General features: G+C 33.7%; 1 protein-coding gene across 1 annotated transcript in view; it reads right to left on the reverse strand.

The window, feature by feature from the left end:
* FRS2 (fibroblast growth factor receptor substrate 2) overlaps positions 1-26,600 on the reverse strand; it is a 103,217-nt gene that overhangs the window by 33,661 nt on the left and 42,956 nt on the right. Inside the window, exons 2-3 of the mRNA XM_052001462.1 lie at positions 25,573-25,668; positions 24,878-24,920 (exon numbers count right to left, since the gene is read on the reverse strand). The gene's annotated coding sequence lies outside the window, so the exon portion shown is untranslated. The remainder of the gene's footprint in view (positions 1-24,877; positions 24,921-25,572; positions 25,669-26,600) is intronic.

Below are 26,600 nucleotides of genomic sequence, written 5' to 3' on the forward strand. Positions count from 1 at the left end.
TTCATCCTGCTGGTCATTTCTTACAGAACAATAATATTCCATAACATTCATATACCACAATTTACCCAGCCATTCTCCAACTGATGGGCATCCATTCATTTTCCAGTTTCTAGCCACTACAAACAGGGCTGCTACAAACATTTTGGCACATACAGGTCCCTTTCCCTTCTTTAGTATTTCTTTGAGATATAAGCCCAATAGAAACACTGCTGGATCAAAGGGTATGCACAATTTGATAATTTTTTGGGGTTTGCTTGTATCTCAACAGATGGAGAAGAAACCCGATGGATGCCACTGAAAGAGAGACTGGCAGTTAATCTTTTGTGTACTCATGAACATCAAAAATAATTCTCAATGAGACTGATGCAGGACTTCAAAACCGCAGGAATCATTGAATTCCCTGATACATGAAGTGATGGACAATAGATTGCTTTTGGACTTTCTCTTGACTGCTGAAGTAGGTGTATGTGTGGTTGTGAATTGATAGTTATTTTTTAAACCTTCCTTCTGGGACTCATGGAAATCTTTATAGTATTTTGTTTATTCATATTGTTATGTTACTACTTGCTTGTATGATATTACAACTTGCCTGTGTGATTCCTCCCATGGTAATGGATTTAATCACTGGCATATACCTACTTCAATTAAAACAAAAGAAAGAGCAAGATGTAGAGGGTCACAGTCAGTGGGGAAGCTCTGGGTAAGGTATAAGAACCTTCAGCCCAGAGGGAACCTGCTGACAATATCTGGTTCAGCTCCCCATCTCCTCTAAGGACTCTTGGCCTTCCTGAGAAATCAAGGGGCGGTGACAACCTGTGTTGAGATTGAAGCAGAGGGATAGCAGGTGGAAGAGTAATACCAGGTGGCAAACTACATACAATAGCAAGTTGTTTATGTAGTCCCACATACTCAGTGTTATTTTTGTAACATTATATAAAAGGGAAAGCCCTTGAAATAAACAGACTCTATTTTTCCACCTTCTTCAGGAGTCCCACCTCATCGCTTCTCCACTAGGAGGGTATATTTTAATCACCCCGGTGTAGGGGCTCTAGAAAGCAACAGTACGTTATGTCATCCCAACTTGGGGGTTCTAGAAAGCAGAACACAACAGTCAATCATAAGTATCCATTGATGATTCTTTTCTTTAGAGATAAAGCTACAAATAACAAGGTCTGAAAAATCGAACAGATACATGGAGTAAAAGTAAAGAGTACAGGAAGGCACCAAAGTTAAAAACTTGGGAGACTACAGAATGGTAGTATCTATAACAACAATAAGGATCTTTGGAATAAGGAAAGACTTAGAGAGAAAAACAGGAGTTCCATTTTGGACATATTGTATTTAAGATATATACAGTACAACCAGTTCAAAATAGTAATATAGACAAATAGCAATATAGGACTAGAATTCAGAAGAAAAACTAAGTCTAGATATATAAAATGTAGGTCTGGAGATCTTTTGCAAAGAGATGATAATTAAATTCATGAGAAATGACGAGATAATCACGGGAGATAGAAATCAGAAAATGAAACTGAAGAGAAGTGGTTAGAAACAAGAGAGCAATATTACAAATATCCCATAGAAGAAAGGGATCAATGAGAGAAAAAAGGATTTGGGGGAGGAAGGCAAGAAGAGTAAATAAAAAGTGAGGAAATATTTGGCAGCTAGGTGTCATATGGATACAGTGTTACATCTGGAATTGGGAAGATTCTTCTTCCTGAGTTCAAATCTGGCTTCAGATATTAGCTGTGTGATCCTAGTCAAGTCATTTAATCCTGTTTGCCTCAATTTGCTTATCTGTAAAATGAACTGAAAAAAGAAATGACAAACTACTCCAATATCACTGCCAAGAAAACCCCAAATAGGTCACAAAGAGTCATATATGACTGACGTGAATGAATTTTGGCAATAGAGTTCATTAGGGAGAAGCCGTGATTAAATGATGGGATTGAGAATAAATGATGGGATTGGAAGCAAGAACACTGTGGATTTAGAAAAAAGGTGAGGAATTACAATGGACTAATAAAATTATTATCTGTTCAATTAATATAGTATAATTTACAAACTATCACATTTTGCCCTTACATTGATATGTGTATCTATGTGTATAAAGTCAATTCTTATCATTCAAGGTAATTATGTTCTATAAAGTCACCACAAACACAGCAAAAACTGAATCAAAGTTGGGTTCCTATGAGTGGCTAGTTACATTTCGTTTAGAATTTTCCAGAGCAGTCTCACACATGCAGGACTGGATTTTCTTCCATCCCCTCCTCACCCTTCCATACAGCATTATTGATTCATTAACACTGAATTCAATGCCAATAGCACTATAACTCATGCCTGAAAGAAATTTATCTGGCACGTGTATTTTCTCACTTCTTCTGCATAGAACACCAGACAGCACAATTTTAAACAGGGAAATCACTAACAAAAAACAAAAATATACAAACATTGCACTAAATGAGCCATGAATAGGATACTTGTTTACAGTATAAGAGTTGAAATAAGAAGCCAGTGTCATTTTGTTCCAACGTATCCAACAATTCAAATTTTCCATCACTCTCTGCATGTTCATGAATAGCCATGAAAGCGTGGTAAGTTTTTATTTGGGGGTTAACAAATAAATTTTAGCAAATGGATGAATTTGCAAATAATGAAGACTGATTGCATTAGTAAAAGAAAGCTACACTTGCTCTGGAAATGACATTTAAAAAACCATTAGAGTTAAAAAATAATAAAATGATGTGTTGAAATACTTTTTGATCACAAAGCCTAATTTTTGGTTTCTTAGCAGTTCTTTAAAAACCTACAAAATTTAATTACTCTATGGTAAAAGATAATAATTTGCCTCAATAAGATAAAAGATAATAATTTGCCTCAATAAGACCCTATTGAATTTTGAAAACTATCAATTCTTAAATAAAGGGTATCTGCTCCTATCTAGACTGGATATCAAGAGAATTCACATATCTCAAATAAATCTAACAAACCAAAAAATTACTGAGCTGCTTCTGGTATTCTTACATTTTGACAATACATGATCCCTGATTGTATGGAAGTCAACACTCTAATAAAGGAACTATGTCAGGGATGCAAAAATTAAAAAGAAAAAAAAGCAGCAAAATAGTGCTAGAGTATGGTAGAAGGGCACTGCTGTTTGAGGTCTCCTAACAAAATTAATTAGCAATCTCAGAGGAGTAGGAAATGACTTCATTATGGAACAGTAAGAATTCATACACAAAAATTAAGTGAATTATTGTAATCATCTAGAAATCCCTACTACACTTGGGAGATGGAAAAAAGCTGGATAGTTAGGAAACAACAAGGTGTTTATAAGAGAACAATTAGTTCTCACAGTGCTCACAAATAATATAATGCTGACTCCCAATAAACCAACCATACAAAGGACTATCTGAAGCTATGAAATGTGAAACCATAAACTAAGGGTTTGTTGTATAAATCTAACTATAATTCAATGAATCAACAATTATCTATTAAGCTTAAATACAGTGTCTCAAAAGTATGAGTTAGAATATAGTAGTAGTGCTTATTCCCTTCCCCTTCAAAGATTTTTCAAACACACTACATGACTGGTACTGAATTATTACAGACGGGATATAAGCCATGTATGCTTCCTGCCTTCAAGGAATTTCAAATCTAGTTTGAAAGACAAGGTTCTAAGATACCCTAAACAAAAGAAAAATGTAAGACATTATATAATTTAATGATCTGTATGGTATAGATTACAAATATTATGGCTCAAAGATTGAAAAAACATGTATATCTTAAGCAAGATTTTAAACAGAAACAAGATCAAAAGGGAAGTACAAAGCTGGGAAAAAAAAATCTTTACAACCAGTATTTCTAATAAAGGTCTCATTTCTAAAATATATGAAGAACTGTGCCAAATTTATAAGAACACAAGTCACTGACCAATTGATAAATGGTTAAATGATATGAAGAGATAGTTTTCAGATGATAAAATTAAAAAATCTATGTTCATAAAAAAATGTGCAAATTAAAACAACTCTGAGATACCACCTTAAAGTTCCCAGATTGGCTAGGGTAACAGGAAAAGATAATGATAAATGTTGGAAGGGATGTGGGAAAACTGGGACCTTAATGCATGGTTGGTGGAGTTGTGAAATGATCCAACCAATCTCGAGAACAATCTGGAACTATATAGCCTTATATTTAAAGGGCTATAAAACTGTGCATATCCTTTGGCCCAGCAGTTCCATTAATGGATCTGTATCCCAAGGAAATCATAAAGGAGAGAAAAGGACTCACATGTGCAACAATATTTGTAGCAGCTCTTCCCCCCCCCCCCCCCCCCGACAATTTGGGTTAAGTGACTTGCCCAGGGTCACAGAGCGAAGAAGTGTTAAGTATCTGAGGTCATTGAACTCAAGTCCTCCTGATTTCAGGGATGGTGCTCTATCCACTTCACCACCTAGCTGCCCTGTAGCAGCTCTTTTTGTGGTGGCAAAGAATTGGAAAAGTAATGGATACCCATGAATTGGGGAATGCCTGAAAAAGTTGTGGAATATAAAGGTAATGCCAATATTATTGTTTTATAAAAATTGATGAGCAAGCTGATTATAGAAAGGCCTGGAAAGATTTATATGAATTGATGCTGAGCAAAACAAGCAGAACCAGGAATACATTGTACACAATAACAGCAAGAATGTGCAATGATCAGCAAGAAGACTTGATTCTTCTCAGTAGTTCAGTGATTCAAGGCAATCCCAGGAGACTTTGGACAGAAAATACCATCTGCATCCAGATAAAAAACTAAGGAAACTGAATGTGAATCAATACATACTATGTTCACTTCTTTTTTTCTGTTTCTTTTATCTCTCTCATGTTTTTTTCACTTTTGCTCTGATTTTTCTCTCCCAACATGATTCATAAAGCAATGTGTATTAATAAAAAAAAAAAAAAAAGGGCAGGTGGAAAAGGGCATTTCAAACTGAAGAAATAGAACGAGCAAATCACAGGTAGGAATGTAGACAGTGTGTGGGAAACCTTCAAATCAAACCAAACCAAACCAAAATTAGGACTAGATAGTATTTACAAGTAAATACTATCAATCTTGTAAATAAAAAAAAAAAATGTAAAAAAAAATAGAGAATACAAAAAATGAGGGGAAGGGAATAAGCATTAATAGAGTGCCTACTATAAGCCAGGGTATACTAAAGACTTTAAAAATATCTCATTTAATCTTCACAATAATGCTGAGAAATGGGTGCTGTTATTATCCCTATTTTATAGTCAAAGGTATTAAGGCAGACAGAGGTAAATTAACTTGCCTGGGTTACAGGCTAGTCAGTTCTAAAGCCATATCAGAATTCGGGTCTTCCTGATAACAGGCCTAAGATTCTATCTACTGCACCACTACTTGCTTCTAAATAGAAAGGGGACCCCCCCCCCAAATTCCTTCTATGATGCAAAAATGGTCTTGTTATCTAAACCTGAGAGGCAAAATAGAGAAAAAAAAGTATAGAATAATATCTCTAATAAATATCAATGAAATTATTGAATAACATATTAGCAAAGAAGCTATGGCAACATATTAAAAAAGTGATGTACTATAAACAGGTTGAATTTCAATAAAGAATGCAGGATTGGGCCACATTATTAACAAAAAACTACATTTAGACAACTTTATCTAGAGATAAAAAGTACATAACAATAATTTTAAAATGATAAAATTACATGGCCCTTTCCTTAATAGTACGTGGAATCTATCAAAAAAAAGAACTAGCGTTATTATACATAAAGGAATAATTCTAGAGATCTTGCCAAAAAACGTCAGTGATAAAGCAAGAATATCAATTAGCACTATTAACCACAATAGCTAACATTTATATAGCATTTATTGTATGACAGACACTGTACTTATAAGTGCTTTATAATTACTCATTTGATCCTCACAACAACTCTGAGAAGGTAGATGCTATTATGAGAACATTTTACTAATGAGGAGACTGAAAGCTGGGGGAAAAAATCTTTACAGTCAGTATTTCTGAGAAAGACCTCATTTCTCAATATATATTTTAGAATCATTAGAGAATTGACTCAAATTTATAACACAGCCATTCCCCAATTGATAAATGGTTAAAGGATATGAACAGAAAATTTTCAGATGAAGAAATTAAAGCCATTTCTAATCATGTGAAAAAATGCTCTAAAAAACAATTAGAGAAAAGCAAATTAAGACAATTCTGAGGTACTACTTCACACCTTTCAGACTGCTATTGCCCTCCCTCCCTCCCCTGTACTTTAGAACTCCTCAGCTCAAGAGATCAGCCAACTTCAGCCTCCTCAGTAGCTAGGATTACAAGGCAGAGCCAACAAGCCACACTAATTAAGTACCACATTTTAAGAGGGACACTGGCAAACTAGAATTCATCCAAAGGATCAATTAACCATCTCATAAGAGAACTATGGAGAAACAGTTTTCCAGGGGAAACACAATTACCATCTTCAAATATATGAAAAAAATTTTAAATGGAGGATAACAGTCGCTTAGTTCAATACGGCAAAAATTAGGCCATGATAAATTTCCAAGGAAAAAAAGATTTCTAAGGAAAAAGTTTATAATTCTACATAGAAATAACTTTTTAATAATCACAATAATTAAAAGTTTTTTTAAAAAGAAAGGCTTCCTGTTAGTATAAGTTAACACACAGTATTAAAGTACTATGAAGTTTGGAAAACACTTCTGTCCAACCTTTATCAGACAGGGTAAGTCTTATTGTCCCCATTTTACTGATGAAGAAACAGTTTCTGAGAGGTTAGGCAGCTTGCCATGATCACCCAGCTAATAACTATCTGAGGCAAGATTTGTTCAGACCCAGATGTCCAAATCTGAAGTTTAATACTCTACTTCCTACAACATCCCATTTCCTTTCAATGATGTCTTCTAAAATTTTTCTTAGTTATGATATTCTATAATTAATCTTAATTTCAAACACATTATTAAACAAAATCTGAAATGCTTTTCACTAACAAATGGGAGTAAGGGAAAAGGATTAAGTGAGCTTTTAACAACTTAAAAAGATAAATAGTTTGATATTTTTTCCTTCAATATTATCTATTTAAATCAATACAGAAATTAGTCAATTTTTCTTAGACTTTCAAGATAATTTGCTATCCATGAAATCAACCCCCTACTTTTCAGCTTTTCATTGCAAACCTTGCCCTTAAAGATTGAATCAAAAGAAATCTCTCAAACAAAGAATAACGTTTATGAGCAAAAGTGGAGAAGAAAGACAACTACTTTGGCAATAAACTACATTATAATGAATTTATTCAAAGGGATACGGTCTACTTTCAAAGTAGAGACCTTGGGACACTATACAATATTATTTCTTTCAAGGTAATTTGCTTTTCCTCTTTTTGAAGTGGTCTCTAGAAGATACAGAACATTCTTGGCTGAAATTTTCAGGTCACTTTAATTTTTGGAAAGTGTCAAAAATCTTCTGGAGCCAAACCAGGTAGAGTATCTTAGGGGAGGAGGAGTAGAGGTGAGAAGTTGATTATGATATGATGATTAATATAACTTAGGTTCAAAAGCAGGGCTTGACTCTGTGATAGAATGTGGAAGAAAACATTTTTTTTTTTTTTAAATAGACAATGGGGAGTTCTAAAAGGATTCCAAGTGATGTTCAAAAAATGTTTTGAAAAATGGCAATATCACTGAAGTAAATGAAAAATAAAATCACTGCTTTCTGCATATGTTCACTAGCCAAACATTAAAGAAAAACTTACTTGGGAATTGGTAGAATTACTTAATTCCATTAGATGTCCACTAGATATTAATGTCTAGGAAAATAGTGCTACACTAACAAATACACTAGACTAAAAGCAATCCCCAATGGATAAATGATCAAAGTGTATGAATAAATAGATTCCCAAAAAAACTCAAAATTATTAATAATCACATAAAGGACTGCCTATATATCTCCAATATTAAGAGAAATGTGCTACAATTCTTGAGATTTCACACAAAACACAGCAAATTGGCAAAGAAGATAAAAAACAGAATAGTTGATGATGAAGGGACAGTGAAAAGACAAACACACTAATGCTTAATGGAACTATGAAGTAATTCAAACATTCTAGAAAGTAATTTGAAATTTTAAAAAAAAATCTGTCCATATCTTTTGACCCAAAGATCCCAAAGGAAGTTTAAGATAGAAATAAAGGTTCCACATACACCAAAATGTTTACATTAGCACTTGTGATAGCAAAAAACTGGAGATAAAATTAGGTGATTATAAATTGGAGAATAAACTGTAGTTCATGAATGAAATAGAATTTTACCATGAAGTTTGGTTTGATTATTGTCCTTCATTCTTGAAGAGGACCAAAATGACATCACTCTGTTGGGATCAAGGTACAGTGTGTCCAACTGTAGCTGATTGGACCACTATGTACTTGGAAAGCTCTAGCACAAGTTGGCCACACAAATATGAACAATAGTGCATATGAACATTTAGAGGAAAGACAGCTCTAAATTTGCACATCTCATTTCTTTTGATCTGCTGCAATTCTGCATCATTCATAGAGCATAGCACCTTCCTTGATGTGAGAATGCCATGCTTGGCAATTCTTTGCTAGGATGTCACATGTCACACAATTAATTTCAAAGTTATTCAGAAAGTTCTTGAGAGTGTCCCTATATCTCTTCTGATCTCTACATAAGCACCTGTCTTGTATAAGTTCTCCATAAAATCTTTTAGGCAACTGCTGGCATTCAAATAATATGGGCACCCAAAGAAGCTGTATTCTCTGCAGGAGGATTGGAAGGCTAGGCAGTTCAGCTCAAGAAAGAACTTCCTTTCTAGAATCTCACCCTTCCAGGAGATCTTCAGCCTCTTCCTGAGATAATTCAAATGGAAATGATTCCATTTCCTGGTGTGGTGCTGGTAGACTGTCCAGGTTTCAGGGCCCACAACAATGAGGTCAGCACAAGGACTCTGCAGACCTTCAATCTTATAGGCAGCCTAATACCTCTCGTCTCCCACACTTTCCTTCAGAGCCTCCTGAACACTAAACCAACTCTGGCAATGTGTGCATCATCTACGGGGACCTTCTTGGAAAATGGGGGAATCTTCCTTCATTCTCAATGAGGACCAAATAGCATCACTAGGTTGGAGTCCAGTTACTGTGTATCCAACTGAGACTGATCACAGTAATGTGAAGAAATATGAAGAGATGGAGAAGGAATATGAATTCAGAAAAGGATAGGAACATGAAGTGATTTTAAGTAAAGTTAAGCAGAACCAGGAACAATATAGACAATGGCAACATTAGTATGAGAGAATAAAAGAATGAAACTAAATATGGCATAATTACAATGACCAAGCATACATACCCCTAAAGAAGTAAGAAAAATTACCTTCTTTCTTTGCATTGCCGGGAGGGGAGGGAGGGGAGCCAGATCTACAGATATGGAATATTGCATATACCATCAAGCTTGAGTGATGTGACAGTTAGTTGTATTGGATAGGTTTTTTTATTTTTAACTCTCTTTTTAATTTTTTGTTTTGAGGAAATAAACACTGAGTGGGAAAGGGGTAAGGTATGTATTTTGAAATGAAAGAGATTTTTTTTTAAAGCTATCAGTAAAACTGTTAGAAGTTTGAAAGAGAAAAATACATATTATATGTAGTTATCTTCTGTTTTATTACTTAGAATTAATTAGTTATAAATTAACTATTTTGGAAATGAAAAAGGTAGAACCATTTTCCACCTCCCCTAATTTGTGAATAAACCAGAAGAAGGAGGTTACATAAGCTAACCACATAAATTTCACCGCCTGATTTGGAAAAAATGGTCAGATTAATATTTTGGGCTTTTAATTACTTTTTAAGGTTATTACTTTATGTTTTATTATCCTAAACGACTAACATTTTTGTTTGAACATTTGTATACACAAAGAAAAGGACTTCATATGAAAATACAAATCTTTAGTACCTTATAGCTTAAAAAAAATTACAATTAGTTTCAAAGTTAGCCTACTTGTCTTTCTCTTTGAATTTCCTTTTCTTCCTCCTTTGTGCTTTTTTTTTTTAAAGCATCCTCCTCTCTTCCCCTCAGTCTTTCACCCCTAGAAAAACAAAGACCCATCTTGTAACTAGCTATCTGTTTCAAAAAACAGATCCACATTTAACCCAAAATGAATATATTAATTTGCACCTCGAACCCATCACTTCTTTGTCAAGAAGTAAAAAGTATGCTTTCATCCTGAATCCTTTGCACTGAAGTTTTGGTTATTTCCAGGATCAGAATTATTAAGTCTTAAAGTCATTTTTCTTTTTGCAATGTTTAATAACTATATGAATTGTTCTGGTTATGTTCACTTTTTCATTCTACATCACTTTATGCAAGTCTCCCAAAGTTTCTCTACATTCTTCATATCTCGTGGGACAGTAATTTTCTAATATGTTTATAAATCACAATTTGAACAGTCATTCCCCAAGAGATGGGCATCCCTTTGATATTCAGTTTTTCAGTGTTTCAATTGTATTTTTTTTTTAAGAGAAGTCCCACAATGAATATTTTTGATCATAAAGATTTTTTCCCTCTTTTCTTGATTTTTTTTGGGGGAGGGGAAGAAATACTAGTATCACAGAGTGAAAGGATAGACATAAGCTTAGTAAGTGACTTTCCTCAGCTTCAAATTGATTTCCAGATCTGTTCAGGTAATTTGTATTACATGCCTGTTAATAATTGTAATTTTCCATTTTTACCATCTTTGTCAATCTGATGGGTCTGAGGTTAAAACAAAGAATTTATTTTTCTCTTATTATTAATGACCTGAAGCATTTTTTCATATAACTGTTGATTGATGACATTTCTTCTTTTGAAAACTGCTTATTTCCCGGGGGTGCTAGATGGCTGAAGGGATTACTACAATTTAAATGTCTCTGGATAATGGCTATTTTCTTCCTAATATAATGTACAAATAGAATTGATCTGCTGTACAATGTCTAATAATTTTCTAAGTGTATACTCTAGCTAGCTGTGCTAATAAAACAACCAAATCATCATACAGATTTCATAAATAATATCACGAAAAGTAACTTGATGTCAAGGGTGGTTTATATTTTCTATAAAGGAAACCTATAACAACTATTCCTGAATTGCTAAAATGTTCAATTTTTGGTAGAAAAAATGATTAAAAGGTCTCTTAGTAATTTAAAATCTTTTAAATTTAAACAAAATCTATCTTAGATATACTGAACTGGATTTGTGGTGCTAAAATCTAACATAAATAAATCTATATCAAAACTAAAACTACAAAGCATCTCCATTTAAGTGCTAGTTTCACCAGATAAAAGGCACATTAAGTTATCTATTTTATTAACTATTAAATAATGATGCAAAAAAAAATTTTAAGTCTGAGGGCAAAAGTAGTTAAATATGTGGTACAGAGATACTTTTAACATTTGCATGATAGGCACTCTTACTGACTTAATAAGGTATATAACATATTAAAAATTTGCCATGCCAGCAAGAAGCCAACAGCCTCAAATAAAGGTGCAAAACTCCTATCAATTTAAAAACTGTATCCTTAGGTTTGAACAGGAATGTCTGTACTTGAAGCTGGAATTTAAAGTGACCACTGAAATCCAGTTAAGTAGAAAAACCCAAGGATATATATTTTTAAAAATTCTGACAATTTTTTTGTTTTTATTGTATCTTATAGTAGTTAATTAAAAATATTTATTGAATAAATATACTACAAAAGGCAATACTAAGAAATAGAGATATAAAATAAAAAATAAAAAAAAACTGCAGTCCCTGCTGCCAGAAGACTTATATTCCGTTTGTTTTCTATACCATTTCAGAATTTCATTTTGGAAAAACGTGATTTTTATGAATTCCCTCCCTTCTTCCTAATAAAGAGGGGACCCCACAACTCTGAAAATCTTTGAAGGAGAAAATCTCCTTTAACTCTGCCTCAGTGAAGGACTTTGCCCCAGGGACAAACAGTTTCCTTGTTATCTGGGTGGGGTCAGTTCAGTCCTGAAACTCACTGAATTCAATTCAAATTCCAGCTCCAAGCTGAAACCCAGCTAGGAGCCAATTTGGGACTCCATCCATTAGCCCCCTTCAGCTTGTAGCCAAAGTCCCCTATTATAAAAAAGCCAAACCAAAATCCTATTTTTGCAGAGGTTCCAAACATGCCAGCTATATCATGCTTGGCATCTTAAGAAGCCTCTATCCACTGGAATATTCTTTCCAGTGCCATCCTCTCTTTACCCTCACCTATTTCCTAACCAGACTTTAACCTTACTTCCAATCCTCATAATAAACCTCTTTTATTAATCTAGGTTTTGGGGTCTGTAAGTTCCTGTACAGAGAACCTATGCGCCGCCAGAAGGGGGTTGCCCAATACTCCCTACCCTTGCGCCGAATCCCAAGGGGGTGCAGGGGAGCCAAACCTCTCCATTTGGCTCCCTGAACCCCGAACCTGCCACTAGACCTTATCATTTAACTCCCTGATCACCAAAAACCCTAATTTCATTTGGGTACCTTATAAACCTCATCACTTCCATCCCTTCCTTCCTTTTTCTTTCGGTGAAACAATTTGGGATTAGGTGACTTGCCCACAGTCATAGTTAGGACGTGTTAAGTGTCTGAGTTCAGATTTGAACTCGAGTCCTCCTGATTTCTGGGCTGGTGATCTATCCATTGTGCCACCTAGCTACTCCCCTCCCCCTTTCTTAAAAACAGTCTGCTAATAAAACTGCACGGTCAAGTTAAACAATAATCAGCCATGTCCAAAATTATATTTGCAATATAATAATATATTTGCAATTCTTATTTCAAAGCCAACCATTCAGTAGTTGAGGAATAACTATTAGTCTCCAAAATAACAAATATATAACATATGCATTGACATAATCAACTGAACTTTTAGAGATTCACATGTATAATATCAATTCCAAAGAAACTAAATCTGAGGGAGTTACTGAAAAGTAACAGAAAACTAACAAAGGAAAGGAAGGGACAACTGTTAACATTTAGGTAGCTTCACTTGGCTTTCAAACAAATTCCACAGCTTATAGATGAGAGAAATAGTATCAAGTCTTTCTTCACTGGTTAAGAGGGAGTACTGGAAAATTAGATGATTAAATATCCAAAGAACCATTGCTTTTCATATTAAAAGTCATGTCTCTCACATGTTTCACTTGGTTCTGAAAAGGATCAGGTACTTAGAAATCTGAGTTTCTTACAAACTTAGTAAGAAACTGTTTTGTAAACTGAAGAACCTATATTAAAACAGACCTAAGAAATGTGCAATTGAAGGTGAGAGAAAAAATGTGGCTATCTCCTACAGGTACCAGGTATTCTTTATTAGTACAGACATCAGAATAATAAGCCTAAAGCAAAAATAACCATGTAAAATGTTATATAAATCATTGTTATTTATGTGGCACTATAAAATTTGCAAAGTGTTTCACATCTTACTTGATTTGATTGTGGAAGAGAGGTACTATGACAACAACCTTTTGTAAAAAAAGGGAGCCCTACAAGGCTACATGATTAGCACAGGATTCAGGTTCCATGTCTAGGAATTCCAGACTTCAAATCCAACGCTCTATCTATTGCAGAACTGAAGTGCCAGCTCTCCCGATTCCTATTTTATGATCTCTGAGCTTCATCAGTTTAGAAAAATCTGAATATATTAATGATCTCTCATTCATTGCAATTATACCTCTAAAACTATTTCTAACATATCTAAGTTCACTGAAAATCACAATTACAAAAGCCATGTTAATTTGAAAACTCCATTTTATTTGATCCAGTGCTTTCTCTCTAAGATTGCCTCTTATTTATTCTGTATATACTGTTTTTAAATAATTTGCTTCCATATGATTTCCTTGAGAGAAAGAACTGTTTTTTTGCATTCCTTTGTATCTCAAGTGCTTAGCATAGTGCCTGGCCCATAGTAGGTGCTTAATAAATGCTTAATGACTTTATTCCAAGATGCCAAACTGGAAAATCAAATTAATCTTGATGCTTAACAAAATGTTAAGTAATTGGAATGATACTAAGTCCACAAAAGGTCACAAATTAGATTTTAAAAAATCACTTAAATTCATCTTGAATTTAACTCTACCAAGTAAACTTGATAACTATCACCACATATAAACCTATTTGCTTTCTGTGAAATCAATTTAGTGGATGGCACTGTTGCCAATGTTCAAAACATTTGTATCTTACATACTCTATAACCATCAAATTATCATTTAATTTTGGAAAAGAAAAAGGATCAAATATAGATAAAATAATATGTAAACAGGCATTTCTCAAACTGGCTATGGTAAATTATGTCTATGGTAAAAAAAAAATTAACATTTCACATGTATAAAATGATTTCTACCTTCTCTACCTTTCTCTTAATGAAGTCAGTTTCAAGAAATGAGACACTGATTTCTCAGATATGATGCCAGATCACTTGGGACCTTTGGTGGCGGGGGGAGGGGGGAAAGCCCCAATGTATTTTTCTCAGATAAAATTTCCTTGGCAAAATAGATCTCAAAAAAAGAAACAAAACAGACTAACTCCATCTCTTTCAGAATGCTCAATATAACTCTATGTATTAAATAGGATCGTGTCTATTACATGGAAAATACAATTTCTTCAGGAAATGCAGGGAAATGTTAACAAGGCTGAGTGACCATGAAGGGAAAACACTGGAAAAATAATGTTATATCATAACAAAATTAATAAGAATAAGTATACTTTTTAAAAATAATAATTTGCTGATTATGTACAATGATAAATTTAGCTCAATTTTTTTATTTCTCAAAAGGATCCTTTAAAAACAAAAACCATTCGCACAACTTTGGCATTCTTGATCTAAACTATAAACCCTTTGGCTCCCACAAAAACAAAATTATTGTAACCACACACAAGCCCCAGTGCAGACTTGTAGTTTTTACATGCCGCCCACACAGGGCTCTGTGAGCATGTGATTAGGAAGGCTGATGCATGATCACACTAAATTCCTTCCCTCAGCTCACACATCAAGAACTTGCCATCTCAGCTGCATTCTTCTTCAAACAACCATGGTAACCTTAGCAACCCTATCCTCCCAATACAGACAGCTGGTCCATTTAAAGTCAGCTCTGGTTGGCAACTAAAATGCTTGTTCTTCAAATTGGGGGTTACAGAGGAGAGGTTTTCTTTTCAATACACATTACAGGGGTTGATTTAACTTGATCAGCACTTTTGTCCCGTGGCAGCAATTTGTGTAGAGTTTCAACCTATTCTGAGCTTGTTTTGAAAAATCTAAAGCAAAGGGCTGACTAGAATAAAATTAAGCTTGCTTAATTCCAGTACTCTGGAAAATTATATAAAGTAAAACAAAAAGAAAACTAAAATCACTGCATTAAACTCCTACAACAACTACCAAAAGAATAACTTTATCCAAAGATTAAAAAATAAAACTTTAAACTCTAAAACATCTTAAGAAAGCAAAACTATTGCTAATGAGCCTGTTCCTGTAAAGTAACCAATTTCTGAACACTGAAGACATTTCTAAAAGTCAAAAGTTCAGTAACTCCCAATTCACAAACTTAGCCAGTAAAAATAAATTCCTGTGTTTCATTAGATATCTATGTACAAGCAAAATCTTTGACAAATTTTACTTCACATTTAAATTATCTAACAAATAGCACGAGGTAAAAAGCCAAATAATAATTAAATTAGATGAGTCCAGAATTTTTTAGTAAATCATGATAGCAAGTCCCTACATTTTAACACAAGATTTTTACTTGATCACTTTGTAAATTTTGCCCTCATTAGAAACACTTCTTTCAAAATAGTCTCAAACTTAAAAGGGATCTGTGATGTCAATGATTCTGGAGTTCCCTCCAAGGATACAGATCAAAATGCATACCAGGTTGCCTCACTGTGCAATGCTTTTCCATGCTCTTTCCAAGTTTACTATGGTAAGGCAGAGTGAGGGCTGGGGTGTCTATATAACATCTTAGAAAGCTTTCTTATTTTCTACTGATTGCATGAGAGTACCAGTGGAGCACCGTGGCTGTTCAATGGTGACCCCCTTGCTCTTACTATGCAACTAGATAGCGTGCTCTTCCTGTCATAAAATTTCTTGATGACATACTTTTTTTCCCCCCAGAGTTCCTTGTTAGTTATATATTGCTACTTGCTCATACTCACCATGCTCTACTCTATTGCTTTCTATATAATATTCATTCTTCAGATGGAGTGGTACTCCACGTCCCATTGCCATATAACAACTTATAAAATGTTAGTATGGAAAATTAGACTTTTATTTTCATGAGAAAATAGGAGAAGTTAAAAAGTTCTGCAATTTTCTAAAAGCAATCTAGCACTTTCATTTTCCTATTCAACTCTGAACTCATTAGCTGTCCATCTGTGCTGTCTATACCAGATGTACTTCTAATGGTTTGATTCTATAGGATGTACATCCGCATGCAAGTTGAAATCTGAGCAACAGGTATTGTCATCCATTGGGTCTTTCCTGTGTGGATGGACAAGCCAAATTTCTTAGTGATTACAGATCTCCTTCAGGAGACTGAAATGTTCTGGGACTTGATGTAACTAGCACAGTCATCTGCAAACAAAAACACTATGAGTATCTCACAAGTTATAGGGAATCCCTCTCTGAATTGCACTCAGCATTACAAGGAATGAATACGTTAAACATACATTTCCTTGTTTTATGGAACTGCTAATCTTTATTATCAGAAGATCATTGAACATCACTATTTCTCTCAAGGAATCTCAGATGATCTGAAAGACCCCTATGAAGTTTTGTTCTATCAAATAAAAAAATTTTTTTTATTGTCAAAAATCAGGAAAAGAAAGATTTTATGTTCACTACATCTTTCAATTAATTGTGAAATGCAAAAGATGTTGTCCAGTGTTGAATATTGCCTTTGTGATCTTCTGCCTTTTCAGATTCTGTACATTAGTCCCTCAAAGCCCTAATAATTTGATCAAATTATATCTTGTCTTTATAATACTTGGTTGGATCTTGCAACTTTTCCCATTTTTAGTCTCTTTAGTGCCATTCCTGCTTTTTCTATAAATATGGTCAAAACTGGGATGGTAAGATCCTTATTGGAGAAAATAATTTGTTAAAAATGTTTTAAAAATCTTTTCCGTTTTGCTTTTCTTTGTATCCCTTTCATTTTTATTGGCATTTTTTCCTCAAGATGACTTTGCTCAGTTGGATATCTTACCAAGCTTTCTTTCAATTTTATCCATTACTTCCTTTTGTTTTATGAGAACATATTGAACATACTTTCATCCTTTCACAATAATAATACCATTGGTTTGGTATTCACCTTAATCTGTATTATATGTCTATTCCAAGAGACAAATACGTGCAGAGAGGGTTGGGATGGCACTAGGTTGGAGACTGGGTTTGAGCGGCACTCTATGTTCTAGCACCACAAGGAGACAAAATATCATTGGTGATTTGGAAGAAATATGTGATTTGACAGAACAAAACTAAGTCTCCTAGAGACTTCTACCAGTAGATGATCTTAAAATCAGATAATTATTACAGACTGAACTGATGCTTCCAACTGCTCAAATATAAGAATGATCCATAAAAACACAAGAAAAAACTTTATGACAGATATTGTCAAACCAAATATTAAGAGTGCCATTCCAAATACATGAAAGTGTTAAGGACCATGCCTAAGTGAAGGGGCAGGTCAATTCTCTGAGAGCCTCCACAACTGTGGATCATAACATCTGAAGGAGTTGCAAAGTAGCCTTTGCTGACACAGGTGTTGCAGACTGGAAATGAGATAAATTGGAGACAGAGGAAAGAGGAGAAAGGTCAGAGAACAACAACTGCCTCTCAGTCTCCTTGCTGCTGCTGCTACTGCACCATCATCATCATCAATCATTTATCATCATCATCATCATCATCATCATTCTTCTCTCACATGAAGGGATCCATTCTCCAGGTCTGAGTTAGATCTCTAGCAGCCACTGGCAGGTGGCTCTCTTATCACAACATGGAAGGAAGGCCATATGAAATATAGACACTGGCTTTCTATTTCCATTCAGTAATTAGAAGATGACTATTGAACTTTTTAAAGGTTTCATTAGCTTCCTATGGCATATTCAATGAATTATCTAAATTTTAGAATAAATCTTAAATCAGTAGGTAGTCTAAATTTAAAATAAATTTCACCAAAAAATAACAAGTAGAAAAATAAAGATAGGAGTAGAACTTCAGAAAAATAAGAATATAATACATAAGAGTAGACCTTGATGGCAGAAAAGATACAAATTCCCATTCTGCCTTATGTCTATGTGACTCTTACAAGTCGATTAAGCTTTCATTTTCTAAGTAGCTCTCTAAAAAGTAATACAGCAGGTGAAATACAGACATTGGAATCAAGAAAATTTGAATTCAAAACCTGTCTCAGAATTACTGGCTGTGTAATTCTGGGCAAATCATTTACCCTTTCAGTCTCAGTTTCCTCATCTGTGAAAAGGGGACAATAGGATCTACCTCACAATGTTATGAGAATCAAATGAGACAATATGTCTCTTAATCTAAATGTCCTCTATAAAGCTATCTAGTGTCACTATTAATACTTTTAAGTTACAGAGAAGATGGCAACCTGCATGAGTAGAAGAAAGTTCCTAACCTGGAAGATTCCTATACCAATGAATTTAGGTCTAGTTCTTACCCTAAATAAGATCTAGCCAAGAAAAAAATATATATATTTAGCTGAAATTAAGAGGGGCACATTTAGATCCTGAAATATTATAATTTTAGTCTTATTTCTCCTCTGTCACAGACTAATTTTTTCTTTAAGTAAAGAGATGCTCCATTATACAATGCATGTAATATTGAGTACTGATACTATTTCATTACCTTTGTATTTAAGTTTAAGGTAGTAATGAGTTCAACGCATTACAGCATAAAATATGTGTGTGTGTAGGTCCACACATTTCTAAATGTGTTTTATCTGCCTTTCACACAACCCAGATGTGAATGATGTCTCTTCTCTTCACCCCTTCTGCTCCATACTTATATCTGGCTACCCCAATGAGAAAATATGAAATATACTGTTTGAATGTTTTCTTTTTAAACTTCTTCTAATATAGTTCTTTTTTCCTTTTTGCTCTTAAGACTATAAACTTGAAACAACACAATCCCCAGCACTAGTTTTTCTTATTTATTTCTCTCTGGGACCTTTAATGATATTAGAATTTCAAACAGTTATTGTGTCATCTCTCTATATAGACTATAAAGCACTTCATCAATTAAAACACTTAAAATTGCTCAAATTTATTTCCATTTCACTACTGGGCTTGCATTTCAAAGTTTCAGCTCACCTCTGGTCTTTTCATCAGGAATATATTAAAGTCTTATTAGATTAAAAGTCTATTTACTTTTCTACAAGGTTATATATAGTTTTACAGGGCAATTTATTTCGAATTGTAAGCCTTTATTATTTATCTTCTGGAATTTTGTGATTTTCTTTTAGTCAATTGTTGCCAAGTCTTAGGCTGTAGTTCCTTACTGACGTTATTCCTTCTTTCTGGCTACTCAGATTTTGCTTTAAAGTTTTGATCTGAAGAAGCTCTGGGTTTTGGCTATAACATTCCTTGGAGTTTTCATTTTGGGATTTCTTTAGGAGATGAACTGGTGCATTCTATTTTCAATTTGCTTTGAGGCACCAGTGTTCAAATCTGGCCCTAGACACTTAATAGCGGTATGATCCTGAACAAATCACTTAATTTATTTGTTTCAGTTTCTTTCTTTGTAAAATAGAAATAATAACAACACCTACCCTCCCAGGGTTATTATAAGGATGAAATGAGATAACATTGCCTAGCACACAGTAAACACTATATCAATATAGTTATTATTGTTATGATGAGTCTGAATAATTTTCTTTTGATTTCTTGAAACATGACAACCAAAAAAAAAAAAAAAAATTGGGGGGAGAGAAGGGATAGGATGGGAAAGGTCATGCTTCTCAGGGAGTCTTACAATTCTTGTGGTTTTGGTTTTTTCCTTTTTCTTTTTTTTTAGCATTCAGGGTTAAGTGACTTGCCCAGGGTCACATAGTTATTAAGTGTTAAGTGTCTGAGATTGAATTTGAACTCAGGTCCTCCATTCCTGTATTGACTGTACCACTTAGCTGCTCCCTCAAGATTCTTTATGTCTCTATGATTTCTTTTCTAGATTGTTTTTACTAGTAAAGTATTTTACATTTTCTATTTTCTCAATTTTAAAATGTTGGTTCTAATATTTCTTTTTCTCTCTCAGAAATATTAAAAATTCTCATATCTCTGCTTATTTTGCATAGAATCAATGATTTGGTTAAGGATTTCCACCTATTCTAAGCTATTGATTTTTTCTGGCAACTTTTTAAAACTGGAATTCTTATGTCATAAATTTTTTTTTTTACTTGTTTCAATTAGCCAAAATCTACCCTCTTATCCTTCTACTCTTACCTTAAACTTCTCCCCATCTCAACAATACAAGAAAATATAACCCATTAGAAATATGAAGAGTCAATCAGAGCAAAAGTCCACATTAGCCATGTCAAGAACAAATTTGTTCCATTCTACACTCTTAGTTTTTTATCTTCTTTTCAGGAAGTGGATATTTGTTTTATTATAAGCCCTTTAGAATCATGTCTGGTCTTTATCCTGGTAAGAGTTCAAAACAATAACATTCTATCATATTTGTATGCCAAACATGCTCAATAATTCTACAATTTATGAGCAGCTCTTAAGATTTCCAGTCTTTGCTACCTCAAAAAGAACTATAAATATTTTGTACATCCTTAGAGTTTGTTTCATTTAGGATTAAAACCTCTCTTAGTCTACTCTCTAGTATCCGTCCATTCCAACCCACACCTCGTTCCCCCTATTTTTCTATTGAGTGAAATGTATTTCTATAACCAGTAGAGTGTTTATGTATTTTTTCCTCTTTTGATCAATTCAAATAAGTCCCCCCTCCTTGTGGTACAGACTGCTTCTTTTGTGTTCATTTGAGAGATTATTTCCATACCTTCTCTCCCTTCTTCACTTTAGCCAATGTAGTCTTCACTACTCTTTTAAGATTATCAAAACAACATAATCATTCCTAAGTCTTCTGTCAAATTAAACTCTGTGATAAAGATTCTGAGGGACTACATGTATCTTCTCTATAGAAGAATGTAAACAGTTTAACCTTGATTATTAGTCCTATATGTTTTCATGATCATACAGACCTTTTTATGCTTCTCTTAATTCCTCTGTTTGAAAATCAAATTTCCTACTCCATTCTGGTCTCATCAGGAATGCTTGGAAGTCTTCTATTTCATTAAATAGTTCTCAATCCCACTCCCACTCCACAGCATTTACATTCAGCTTTGCTAGATAAGTTATTCCTGGCTGTAGCCCAAATCTTTTGCCTTCTCGAATATCATATTCCAAGTTCTCCCAGCTTTCATTTTGATGGCTGCTATCTCACGTGGAATCCTAATTGTGACTCCTTATAACTTGAATTTTTTTCTGCTATTTGCAATAATTTTCTTTTGATTTGGAAGCACTGAATTTTAGCTTATTACATTTCTGAGAATTTTCACTTTGTTTTTTTTTTCAGGAGGTGACTTGTGGATTTTATTTCAATTTTGCTCTCTGATTCTATGAGATATGGGTAGTTTTAAGATTTCTTGAAATTGGATGTCTAAATGTTTTGGTCATGATATTCAGATAGTCCAATGATTCTTGAATTTTTTCTCTTTGATGTGTTTGTCAGGTCAGTTGTTTTTGCTGTAAGATACTTCACATTTTCTTTTATATTTTCAGTCTTTTGACTGTTTTAAAATTTCTTGTCTCAAAGGGTCATGGGCTTGTTTAGTCTACTCTCATTTAGAGAGTATCTGTTACTTGGAAAAGTCTATCTATTGTGCCAAGCTATTAATTTCCTTTCTATTCTTCTATAGCCTCTCATTTCTTCTCTAATATTTCTCTCAAACATTCTCATTTCATTCATAGATACATTTTTCACTCTTTTTAAATCTTGCTTCACTCATCAGGAATTCTAGTTGGATTTTTGCCAAGCTGTGACCCAGAACTGGGTAGCAGACAACAAAGCTGTTAATTCATATTTGCCTACCTTCAACTGCCCCCCATATGGGTCTAAAGTCTTCTACTATTCTCAGCATCCATAGACAGTGTTGTCTGTTTCAATATGCTTAGTGGAACTGGATAAATGACTCACTGTGAGCTTTTCTGGGTTTCCCCATCAGGACTTGATTTTATTTGTTTTACAGAACTGCTAGAAGAGTTTTGTTGAAGGAAGCGTGTCTTTTTCATCTTGGCTCTGCGTGACTCTTTTGTGTTGTTGTTTTTTTTAACTTTTATCTTTTATTCCCCTTTTCCAGTAACTTTACGAGTTCTATTGACCAAGCCTTCTCTTCTTGGAAACTTTCATCATATTTCCTGTTTGAGGAAAACCTCAGCATTCTCTCCAAATATTCACTCTGTTCTATTCTATATACCCAATTAGTTACCAAATCCTGCTGATTCTACTTCCACAATATCTGACGACTATCACCTTTTATCTAGACAATTACAAGACACTTTTAATTGGTCTTCCTGCCTCAAGTTTCTCACCATAGCAGTCCAACCTACACAATGCTACCAACATGATATCACTTAAGCACAAATATGACCATGTCAGTAGCCTACTCAATAAAGACTCAAGACTCCCTTCTGCCGCTAAGAATTTTTAGCTTTTAAAACCTTTCCCAACTTGGTCCTAAACTATCTTTCCAGCTTCATCATACAAGATAAAGATTTCTGTAATTCAACTAAAATGACCTTCCTTGTATTTCTCACACAAACTGTTTCATCAGCATTGTTCTGGGCCCTTTTCCTTGATGTTTTAGATTTCCCTCTCTTCCTTTAAGATGAAACTCAAACATTACCTTCCATATGAAACTTTTCCTGATTCCAGTTGGTGGCATCTTTTTTCCCAAATTGCCTTATATATTTACTTATTTGTATTTATTCTCCTCATATCTATGCAATCATGCTGTCTATATCTCTCTCATATTTCATCCATACCCACAGAGACATGTAAAACACTGCTTATTTCCCTCCTCCCATTTCCCCCATATACATTTCATGTATTTGCTGGTTATTTAAAATTGAAATTTAAGTTCCTTGCAAGTAGATGTTCTCTCAAATTTTTTTGTATTTCTAGCACTCAGGACAAGGCCTAGAACATAGAATGAGTTCATTTTAGCTTTTAAATCAATGCTGGAATGCATGTTACCAAGCTACATTCCTTTGTATCCTTAAACACCATCATCTTAAGCCAATCATGCTAGTGATCATTTTTTTAAAATAAGAATATGTAGTTCTCTATTTACAATATCTTTAAGATAAATAATCATTACCAATGATCTCTAAAAATGAGATCCAAATATTAGAAATATTTATCTTTGTCCTTTGTCTCTTCTTTCCTTTTGCAGCCTAAATCCTTGGGGGGGGGGGGGGGGTTCGGCGGAGAATCTCTTTCTTACATTCTCCTTCTTTCAAACCCTGAAAACCTAGCTTCCACATCATCATCCCAATGAAACTCCATTACTTCTCCAAAGTAACAAATTATTACTTTATTACTAAATCCAAGGGCTTTTCTTTATTCACTACTCAAATTTCTTTTCTTTTTAGAATGTTGACAATTTTGAGCAGCCTTTACTTTTCAAAACTGCCTTCTCTATGGTGTTTGAAGACACTGCTCTGCCAGGGTTCTTTACTCCCTGTAGAACTAATTTGTTTCCTTTTTTGAGTTTTCAGATTTTAGCTCTCTCTGCTGGATACCAATCCTGCATTTATAACCTCCTAATGGGCATCTTCACATGACACCTCAAATCTGACATGTCCCTAAATCTTTTAACTTCTCTATTTAAAAGAATACTGTCATTCTCCTAGCAACCCAGATTTACAATTTTAGAGCCAATCTCCTCTCCTCATTCTCACTCATCTTCCCACAGACCAAATCAGTTGCAAAATTCTTGTTGATTACATCTCCTATCTTCTTTTTTCCACTCACACCATAATTGCTCTAGTTTAGACCTTCGTTACCTTATACCTAGGCTATTAGAACAGACTCCTAATAGGACTCCCTTCATTTCATCTCCCTCTTCTCTAAAGTATAGGTCTGATCATGTCACTTCCACATTTAAGAAGCTTCAGTAGCGCCATAAAAACTACTGCTGTGTTTGGCATTTAAAGTTCTAAATCATTTGGCTCTAGTAAATCTTTTCAGGTTGATTATGCATTGGTCTCCTCATATATTCTATATACCATACAAAGAATGGCCTATTTGCTACTCCCTGTATGTGACTTTCTATCTCCCATCTCCTTGCCTTTGAACATGAAGTCTCCTATATAATGCTCTTTTTCCTCACTTGCAACCCTTAAACTCTTCTCCAAGCTTCACCTCAAGTGCCTTCTTATTTGAAGGGAACTTTTCTGATTCATATATATACCTTACCATCAAAACACTTTATTTAAATTCTTTATTTACTCATTTGTAAACACATCAAATAGTCATCCCATACAATATAAACTCCTTAATAGCAGAGACTGCTTCACATTTGTATTTGTATTAATAACTAACTGCTAGTGCAATGTCTGGCACACAGAACACACTTAATAACCACTTGCTGACTGATTTAATAAAAATCAAGAAGGAATTCTGGTTGTCAGTAAAAAATGAGAAAAGGAAAAAAAAAGGCAAGTTGAAATTTAAGCATCAATTAAATGCATTTAAATATGCCTTCCTTTATCTACTATAAAAGGCATTTCTTACCTTGCAAACTTCTCTTTTGAGAAAATCAGATGCAGTTTCCTTCCTAGAAAAAAGATAGAAAAGTTGGATACCTTAGTTATGAAATAGCAAATATTTTGACTATATTAAGTGGTATTAACCTCTTATTAGATTCCATATTTTTTCTTCTAAAAGTTAGGAAAAATATCCATTATAGTAGTTTTAATAATATAAATTTATTTTATACTAATTAACTGCTGTCATTTTATAAAGTTCAGACACTTAAATCCGTACGCTATCTATAAATCACTTCACCTCATCAATAAAATGAGTACTTGAATGAAGTGATCTATTTGTAAGGTCCCTTCTAGCTCTAATGTTATGTTCCCATGTATTATTTATTCAGAGCTAACATTTAAACACGGTTATTGGGAAAGTCTATAAGGTAGACATTAATACTGTTGCATAACAGTATTATATATATCATAGGCTTTTTTACTTGACTTGAAATTAGGTTTTTTTCCAGTTCACATTTAATTAAAAAAAAAAAAACTTAAAAAAAATTATAGATTTTAAAGTATGATGAAGCAAGTATTAGCATTATACACTCAATTAGGAAACATACTCTAGTATTATAATGCAAAGTGAGTTACTTTTAAAATACTTGATATATTTTTATTTATATTATTAGACATCTTTACTGCCAATAAGAATGAGCAGTATTTGACCATACTTACTAATATGACTGAAAAGCAACAGCTGCATTTTACTTCATCACAAATTAACAACTTCATCTCTTTTGCATTGGATTCCCCTCTTTCTTGTTATCATTCCTGAAATAAAGATGCCAATATGAAGATTGTTATCTTTGAAAATGTTTGGTAAAATCATCATGAAAATCAGCACTGATCTTTCATTATATACAATACTTATAGAACTTTAAAACTAACTGGAAAATTGCTAAAATCTCCCTTGGTCACCTTAAAAAAGAAAAACATTATACAAGCATCATAAACTCACAAAAGTGAAAAAAAAATCAGATGGTAAAGTTTTAGACAGGGATCGCATTTAGCATGTTCAAGGGTCTAGTGCAGGGAGCCAATAAATTCTTTAAGTCTTCAACATGGCTAGCCACTGATTAAGGATGTTACTTAAAGACCTTCAGATATTAAATTGATGAGATTCAATCAACTCAGATTACTACCTATGGATTTCAGGGGTTTAATGGAGATTTTAAGTGGTAAGATTTTAATACTAGATTTGTGTATTTCTGTTAACTTATTTATCCTTTAAAAAAATTTCAACAGCATTTTATTTTTCCAATTACAAATATAGATATATTGCTACAAAACTACAAAGATATGTTTCAATATGCATTTTTGTAAGATTTTTTTCTCCTTTCTCTTCCCTCCCTAAAACAGCAAACAATCTGATATAGATTGTGTAACTACTTTAAACATATTTCTATATTAGTCATTTTATGAAATAAACATTAGAACAAAAGGGAAAAACCAAGAAAAAAAAAAAGCAAACAAAGAAAGGGTGAAAATAATATGCTTCGACCTGCATTCAGTCTACATAATTCTCTCTATGGATAAGACTTTCCTGTCTATCAGAATGTACTTCTAAGAATTGCTAAATCTATCATAGTTGACCATTACGTAATTTTGCTGTTACCGTGTACAATCTTCTAGTTCTGCTGACTTCACTCAGCATCAGTTCTTTTAAGTCTTTCCAGGCTTTTCTAAAATCAGCTTGCTCATCA

The sequence above is a fragment of the Antechinus flavipes genome, chromosome 5 (assembly GCF_016432865.1).
Source record: "Antechinus flavipes isolate AdamAnt ecotype Samford, QLD, Australia chromosome 5, AdamAnt_v2, whole genome shotgun sequence".
Classification (NCBI taxonomy): domain Eukaryota; kingdom Metazoa; phylum Chordata; class Mammalia; order Dasyuromorphia; family Dasyuridae; genus Antechinus; species Antechinus flavipes.